An 8,849-nucleotide genomic window follows, 5' to 3' on the forward strand; every position below is an offset into this window, starting at 1 on the left:
CTGCCGTGTTATTAAGGAATTGTCCAGCTTTGATATTCCCTTTACTAACTATCGTTAACAGATCGCTATCCACAGGTGTCTTTATAGATGCTTGGAAATTGGCATCCATGACCCCGGGTTTTAAAAGTGGTAGCAAAAACAATGTAAGCAATTATAGACCAATTTCCAAACTATCTAATGTTTCAAAGCTACTTGAATGTATTATTAAGGACAAAATGTATTTTTCAGGCAAAAGTTTGATTGTTCAAAACCAGCATGGTTTTATTCCGGGGCGCTCTACTGTTTCAAATTTGGCAGTGTTTAGAGAGTATTGTCTATCGGCTTTTTCTAGCAGATGTCAGGTAGACTGTGACTACACGGATTTTTCGAAAGCCTTTGACAAAGTGTCTCATAGGATCCTGATTGCGAAGCTTGATTGTATTGGCTTTCATTCTGAATTTTTGAATTGGCTTAAGTCATACTTACGTCATAGACCATGCGTGGTTATGGTTGATAATGCTTCCTCTTATTCGTATGTTGTGACATCGGGTGTCCCACAGCGTAGCATTCTTGGTCCATTGCTCTTTGTGTTGTTTATAAATAATATTTCCTCATGCTTTAAGTTCTATACTTTTTGCTAAATGCCGATGACTTGAAAATATTTTCGAGAGTTACCAATCTAACTGACGTGGCTAAAATTCAATTAGACCTTAATAATGTATACTTGTGGTGCCTGAAGTCGCACCTTTCGTTTAATATCAGCAAATGTTTTCATGTTTCTTTCTCATTTTTTCAAAATCTAATAATCTTTTAGCATCATCTTACAGTATTTCAGCTCATACTCTGCAGATATCCAGTGAAATAAAGGATCTTGGTGTTATTTTCGATGCCAAGCTCTCTTTCAACAGTCACATTGATTTTATAGTATCGAAGTCATATGCTATGCTAGGTTTTCTTAGAAGAAATAGTTCTGATTTCTCAAATCCCTATACATTAAAGTTGCTTTACACCACTTTTGTACGTCCCTATCTGGAGTATGCAGCCTTTATATGGCGTCCATTTCATCAATTTAGAATAGACAGGATAGAACGTGTTCAAAAAGTGTTTCTTAAATACGCTTTGCTTTACCTTCACTTCACGGAACCAGTTCCCTCCTACAGGTCTCGATCATTGTTAATAAATCTTAAATCTTTAGAAAAAAGAAGGTCTGCCCTCTCGTTAAATTTTTTTTTTTTGGCATTATACAAAGAACTGTTGACTGTTCTTACCTTCTGGAGCGCATTTATCTTAATGTCCCGCAAAGGACACTGCGATTTTAAAATATTTTTTATTGCGAAAACTTTAAGACAAACTTCGTCATCAAATCCAATGTGGCTGGTAGAGAGTTCCACCGTAAAATTACACCCACTACCTACCTTCGATGGCAATCCAGAGGATTGACCTCTATTTTTAGCGAACTTCAGTGACAGCACAGCCCAGTTCTCCTACAACAACCGACAGAATCTAATGCGACTGCACTTCAAGGTAACGCGAAGCGGTCAGTAACGTCAATGCTAATATATCCTGATGACGTTCCAAAAGTTATGAAAGAACTTGCATTTAACTCTGGATGCCAAGACTTACTGATACGCTGCCAGTTGCAAAAAGTGAAGCAGTTTCCTGCCATTAACGATAGACACCTTGGGCAAATTTTACAATTTTGAAATCGTGGCGCCAATATTTCAGCGTTTTTCAAGTCAGTCAAATTTCAGCACCATCTTATGAACCCCATGTTGCTGGAACAATTGGTTTCTAAGCTTCCTTCATCCAAACAATTTGACTGGAGTAAGTATGCCGCTAATGCTTCCCGTTTCCCCAACTTTCGACGTATTTTCAGATTGGAGCGATTTGGCAAAAGTAGTCTCGACTATGCCCGGAATTAGTAACAGTTCTCTGCGTTCTAGTCAACAAACATTACCACAGCCGCGATATAATGCACAAACTAATTGTCAGTCTGGACCAAGTGGAGGGTCGGCTCGCAGAGTTCTTCATAGCAACAGTGAGTAACTTGCATGTCTTTCATGCAACAACGCTCACTCTTTTACGGAATGCCGAAGATTTTAGTCGCTCGACCTAGTCAACAAGTGGTCATTGGTCAGACAACATCGTCTTTGTTTCGGATGCCTGGTAAAAGGCATAGTCTCTTAAATTGTCGTAGCCGCAATCAATGATCCAAACGTATGCATCATAAGTTGTTGAACAAGGATATAGGATCATCGTCTACGTCGTCATCCGACCGGGAACGAATTTTGAATTGTCGAAAGGACCAGCCAAGCAGTCTTTTTAAAGTTGTCCCTGTGACATTGTCAGGTCCTCAAGGAAAAATATCTGTCTACGCGATGTTCGATGAAGAGTCATCAGTGTCGCTTCTGGAAGAAGATGTCGCAACACAGTTAAGTCTACGAGGTCGTGTCATGCCTCTCACACTTCAATGGTACGGTGACAGCCAGACAACAGAAAGCCCCAGGAAAGTGTCTTTTGAAACAAGAGAAGTAAATAGTCGTTGATTACGTGTAATTCGGGACGATGGGGATTCGCTCACACGTAACACCAAAAAAGAAATGTAAATGATTGTGAATGATTGTGGAGTATACGCTAGCGATCGGGTTGAGACGGTTATGGCGTGTTATTACTGTAGCTTGGGTGATTACCCTCCCTGCTACCCCATACTTCCCGCGCAATATGAGTGTACATCTCGTTGGTGACGTGGACCATGCGCTCCAGATGGAGTTCGTTCGCCGGATTGGCATCAATCACTGTGTTTGGGGAGCAGGGATCGATGAGTGCGCGTACCAGATGCAGGCGTCCTCCGGACTCGATGCGAACGACTGCCGTGGGTGCGATCGCGATAAACGATCTTATTATCGATGGTGTAGCTGGGGTTGCTATAACTCGGCCGGTCCTAAAACGTTTGTGCACTTCTTTTCGTCGGACAAGTGCTTGCCCACGGTCTTCTTCTGGATTCATACGGGACCGTTCTACCCGATGTGCGCCGCAATGAGCGAAAAGGACGCGTTTCCGCGTCACCACGTCTCACCTGAGTAGAAAGGGGGGGGGGGGGGGGGGTGGTCGGAAAGGACGTGTTTCAGAGCCACCGACGTGTGATTTCTGCTTGCTCCCAGTTGCTCGTACATCTTCGGTTTCTAATTGCCGTTGTTGTTCGTGCCGTAATAGCGGTCGGAAAGGACGTGTTTCAGAGCCGCTCTGTTGTTTAGGAAGGGTAGCTAATGCCGCTAATCTTGCTTCTTCTTCGGCATCCTGATCATCCATTTGTTGCGCCCAAGACTTGGTTCTTTCGGTGAGGGCCAGGGATAAGGCCCCGTCTGAGCTTTCTCCGTCATCGAGAAGGTCGCTGGTTGTTTGCCTCCTTTCCTTGGTTTTGTCCAGGTGAAGGGTAGTATGATGATGCTCGTTGCATCGATAGCACTTGTCCTTACTTGTGCATACCTCGTGACTGTGGAAAGGGGACAAACAGTTGATGCAGTAGTTATGTTTGCGAACCGCCTGCCACATCTTTTCAGCGGACATCCTGCGGTATTGTGCGCAGAATCGTACGCCGCGATTTGCGGCGCAAAGGCGGCATGGTACGGAGAAATTTCTGGAACGCTCCTCTGTCTTGACGCGAGTTGCCGTGAAACGAGTCATTCTAAAAACATAATCGAGCGTTATTACATTGATTTCGTCTACATGGATGGCTAGTGGGTTTATGTATGAGGATGTTTTTTAATATTTGCTATTATTATTATAAAGAAGGGCAAAGGGAAAATCGCTAAACTGATTTTAGCACCCATCATCCCATGTAGATGATGCTTTGGTATTTTACCTTACATATTTCAGCGTTTGGTCGGCCGATGTCGCTGAGCTGGCGCTACATAATTTGTGATGTGTTTTAATTTTACCACAAGGGTCCTGCCACCACATGGAACATAATTTGTGGTGTATTTTAATTTTACCCCAAGTGGCATGCCACCACACCCCACGAATTCGCAATTTGACTATTGTAAGTGTATAAAAAAAATCGTTCGCAGTTGCGTTTTCACCATTTAAAATTATTTTTCGACGTGTATTGTCTTTATTGCCGTCTTCCACTAAGTTTCACCGCTCCGGCTCCCGCTCAATTCTCACGGGAATGCACTGGATCATGGAGAGACTTGAGAAGCAGATGTCATGAAATTTTCGCACACGCGAAATGTGATAGGCAGATGTCGCCGCGGTTTTTCATTTAACACATACGGCGAAAGGCTAAGCAGCAACATCTATTTTTGAAAAGTAGGTTTATTAAACGCAGCGTTGCCAAAGAAGTAATTAACAAATTATCTGGCGCACCAATTGAACCAAACTTCTGGTCTGGATTTATCTGGCGCAAATCGTTGATGTTGCATTTGCATGCAAAATTATTTATCTGGTTCAGGACAATGGCAAATGCTGAAATACGTAGAATTAAAGTGCGTGCACACTAAGCGATGCGACATGTAGCGGCAGCGGCGCTTCACTTTTTTGCCTATTTGATCAACATTACCGCTCATGGCCCCGCCGCGCAGTGCTGCTGCCGCTAGGTGTGAATTGTTCCATAAGAATACATGCGAAGAATATTTTGCAGCGTAGTGTAGTGCAGCTCAGTGTGGCCTTAGCTTTAAGTATTCGAATCTCGACCAAATGATTGATAGAGATATTTTATACGCGACATGTAGTGTGGCAGCGCGACATGTGGTTTCCTAACGTCTGTGTTGAATGCTGGAATTATATATGGTGGCGCATTGCTCATGTAAACATCACGTCAGCTGTTTTTACGTCATTCTCCTTCAGCTCTTGTTTTTTTTTTTCTTCATTCGCCGAAGCAGTCAAGTGTGACGTAGATGCGCAGAACGAAGCAACCTTGAACTCATGCATGCACCATTTTGAATGTGTGATTTGTGATGCTTGACTACTTGATGGTCCGAAGTGAAGTGTAGAAATTTTGACATTTACTACACTTTTCCACTTCCTTAACGAAAAAAAAAATCATGAATGTAAAACACGCGGTGGTGAGTACATACTGATCGATTTTATCTTTTTTGTTTAGTCATTACTTTTCCCTTTTTATTTCCAGGAAACGTAGTGGTTTTATTTGTAGCGTCGCCTTCTCCGGTTTAATCGCCCGAATTTGTTGTGTGTAACATTAAATTTCAGGATTTTATATGAAGGAAGGGTATTACTTTTAAAGTATAAGACTCATTCAAGCCAGAAACACGAATAAAAAGTGAGAATAAAAAGAATTTTACTTTGAGATCTACGGCACCGCTTTCGCTGTACCCGTTTTTTAAAATTCCGTGTAATAAGCGAATAAAGAATAAATTTTTTCGTATAGAAGTACAATATCTATCCATACATCATCTTATTAAAGAATAAGCACTATGTCTGCAAAACGTAAAGTTGGTGGAAACGGTGCTGGCCCTAACAAACGTCGCCCAAGAAGCAAGAGGATTTCAAGGCTGTGTTAAGCGATGCTTCCAGTGAAGACGGCCAGTCTACCGCAGACCAAGGGGAGGTTTTGATTCCTAATGAGGATTTAGATCCCCCTACGAAATTGCCAGAAGATCTACTTGCATCCCTGGGCAAAACTCCGGGCCGGTTGCTAATTTGTGGAATGGTGACATGGGATTTGACTGGCAAACGAGATCGCAAAAATGTGGCAAAAGTTGGACCCAATCGTTATTATAACTTTCATCGATTTACTGATGATAAGTATCGTTATTGTGCAAGTAGTCCGACTTCTGCTCACACCCTTCTAATAAACATGGATCGTAAGGCGATTTCTTTTGGCCGCAATCCTTTCGGTCACTTGGGATTACCTGATGTGAAAATATGCGAAATACCTACTATTATGCCACGCCGAGTGGTAGCCGTGCTGGTGGTGAAAACGAAATTTTGTTTCGCGCACTCCCTTGCTCTATGCAAATTCCATTCTTGCTTTTAATTTGTGTGTTGGAATTTTTATTAATTGAAGCTTTTTTTATTATGACTGCGTTGGCTTTTGAGACGCTCTGTGTATATACTTTGTGCCTTTGATAACTTTAGAATGTGAGCGCTTTTTATCTCAAGCTTTTGACAATCATGTTTTCATTTGATTTAAATTTCGATGGCTACTTTTTTCCTTGGTTTGGAACGCGTCAACGTTGTCCAAGTTGTATGTGGTCGGCACCATTCCCTCCTTTTGACGGAGACAGGTAGTGTTTATGCCTGCGGAGAGAATAAGTCAGGCCAATGTGGTATAGGCAACACCCAGCCGGTGGTAAGTATCCCAACCCCAATAAACTACCGTGGTCCGCCAATTATTCGTATATGTTGTGGAGCCGAGTGTTCCGTGATGCTCGACATTAAAGGTAATTTGCATACATTTGGGTTACCCGAATACGGTCAATTGGGACATAACACAGATGCAAAGTGTTTCGTCCATGCGAACAAATTATCTTTCACTTTGAAACGTCTCCAAAAAAAAAAAAAAAAATTGTACTTTATATTGAGAAAGGCAAGAAGGAAATGTATACCTATAGAGAATGTTCAAATTGTCGACTTCGCCTGCGGTAATAATCATACGGTCGCCATTGATTCTAATAAGCGTGTGTATAGCTGGGGATTTGGCGGTTTTGGGCGCCTTGGTCATGAGAGCCTACGGACGAGATGGTACCTCGTTTAATAAAATTTTTCGACATTCAAGGACGTGATGAACATAATGTATATTGTGGCGCAACCTTTAGTCTTGTCCTCAACGAGCTTGGCGTACTCTTTCTATTTGGGCAAAATAAGAAGACGGGAGAAGCAAATAAGTACCCAAAACTTGTTCAGGACTTATCTGGGTGGAACATTACTGATATCGGATGCGGAAACACTTCTATTATCCTATCAGCTGATGATACCTTAATAGCATGGGGCGCTTCTCCCACCTATGGGGAATTGGGTATTGGCGAGTTCCCAATGTCGTCCACTGTTCCTAAGGAAGTCCCCAAAATGGATAATATGAAAATACCTCAGGTCGCTATGGGTTATTCTCATGCTATATTACTAGTAGATACTGCTCACGAGTCAACTAAGCAAAAATATGATAAGTTACTAGAATATACTATCGGTGACTGAGTAATGCAGTTGCAAAAACGTATTTATTTAAAGCTTATCCAACATTTATTAAACATATTCAGGGTGGCGTAGAAAAATAAATAGACAGTGACGGAAAAAAGTCTACATACACCCCCTTTTTCCGCTGGGTTGAAAGGCTAATAATTTTTCTGAAAAATGGGATAATACAGTTGTATAACTGACTCATTTTGTTTTATTGATTGTCATAATAAGATACAAAAAACCCTCACTTTAGCATAAAATAGCAAAGTTATGTGAAAGAAACAAAAACCAACGTCCATACAGTACACAAATAACCTGTTTTAGTATGAATAACCTCACGTAGCTCTAAATAATGTTGTTTTTTAATAACATCTTGAAACCGTCGTGGCGCTGAGGCTACTAAATTCGTTAACAGGGGTTATACTGTTCTAAATTTCTGTGATGCGTTCTTTGAGGACAGCAGCGCTAGAAACCGGGGTTTTTTTCCATGCCTAAAGCCATTTAGTATGCTTTGGAGCCTAATTTCGGAAAACATAACTTCCCCAAAATTATCGTTTTGCTCCAATACCCCGATCGGTGCTTCATAGGGTAATTTTGTTTTTTTTTGAAATAAAGTTTAAATAAAAATGATTGGAAACCTTTTGTGCTCCACGCACGTGAGAAAAAAACTTTGTGCGCTAAGCTATCAGCTTTTAAATTTTAAGGAAAAACTTTTTTTGTCAGCCATGAAAGTCTTAGAGTTGAAGATATGCCATTATCATGAGTAAAATTTTGGGAACGTGTTGGTTTGGCCCCCATTTTGTTTGTTTGTATGAATGTGACTCCGCCAAATAGGAGGTGTGTGAATGGCTCCGCTATACATAGGAGCGTATAGTGCACTCATGCCAAAACATAGGCAGTTGTATGAATGTGACTCCGCCAAATAGGAGGTGTGTGAATGGCTCCGCTAAACATAGGAGCGTATAGTGCACTCATGCCAAAACATAGGCAGTTGTATGAATGTGACTCCGCCAAATAGGAGGTGTGTGAATGGCTCCGCTAAACATAGGTTATATGTAGGAAATTCTCCTGTTCTATAATAATTTCATGGCTGATAGGAAAAAGCTTTTAAACCTAGACCTATTTTAAAGAGCAATGCAATTGGCCAACCGCATTGTTGTTTTGAAATTGGTTCCTAAGGAGTGTTGCATGAAGGGTTTGCTGGTCTTGGATAATTTGTAATAGGATAATAAAAATTGTAGACAAGCTTCAGATCCCTAATTCGGTGTCACACCCTGACTAGAAAAGAATTGGAATTAGGGAGCATGAGAAGCGGGGTATTAAAGATCTCCGACCCTCTCCTCGCAAGGAGGAAGCAAGACCAACTTTGTGATTGGTCCCGTCGTGTGCCCTCTCGCTGTATCAAGCTCGACGACTCGAACTCGTTTGCCGGCTCCATAATGGAGTTTGGTTATTCGCCCTAATCTCCATTCGTTCGGAGGTAAATTTTCCTCTTTTATGACTACCAGGTCCCCTTGTTTCAGATTGGCTTGTGGGTGTTTCCGCTTGGTGCGTTTTTGCAATTCGGTGAGATATTCGGATTTCCACCGTTTGCAAAACGTTTGATGTAATGCCTTCAGCTTCTCCCAGCGGTTGACAATTGAGGCACGATTTTCACTGACGTCAATCTCTAGTGGGGCTAGTAGATGACCGCCCGGAGTGAGTGGCGCCAAGCTGGACGGGTCGTTGGAGGAGGG

At 41.9% G+C, this 8,849-nt stretch overlaps 1 pseudogene; it reads left to right on the forward strand.

The window, feature by feature from the left end:
• Positions 1-4,905: 4,905 nt before the first annotated feature.
• LOC137242317 (protein RCC2 homolog) lies at positions 4,906-7,390 on the forward strand (annotated as a pseudogene).
• Positions 7,391-8,849: the final 1,459 nt, after the last annotated feature.

Source organism: Eurosta solidaginis, chromosome 2, assembly GCF_040869045.1.
Source record: "Eurosta solidaginis isolate ZX-2024a chromosome 2, ASM4086904v1, whole genome shotgun sequence".
Taxonomy (NCBI): domain Eukaryota; kingdom Metazoa; phylum Arthropoda; class Insecta; order Diptera; family Tephritidae; genus Eurosta; species Eurosta solidaginis.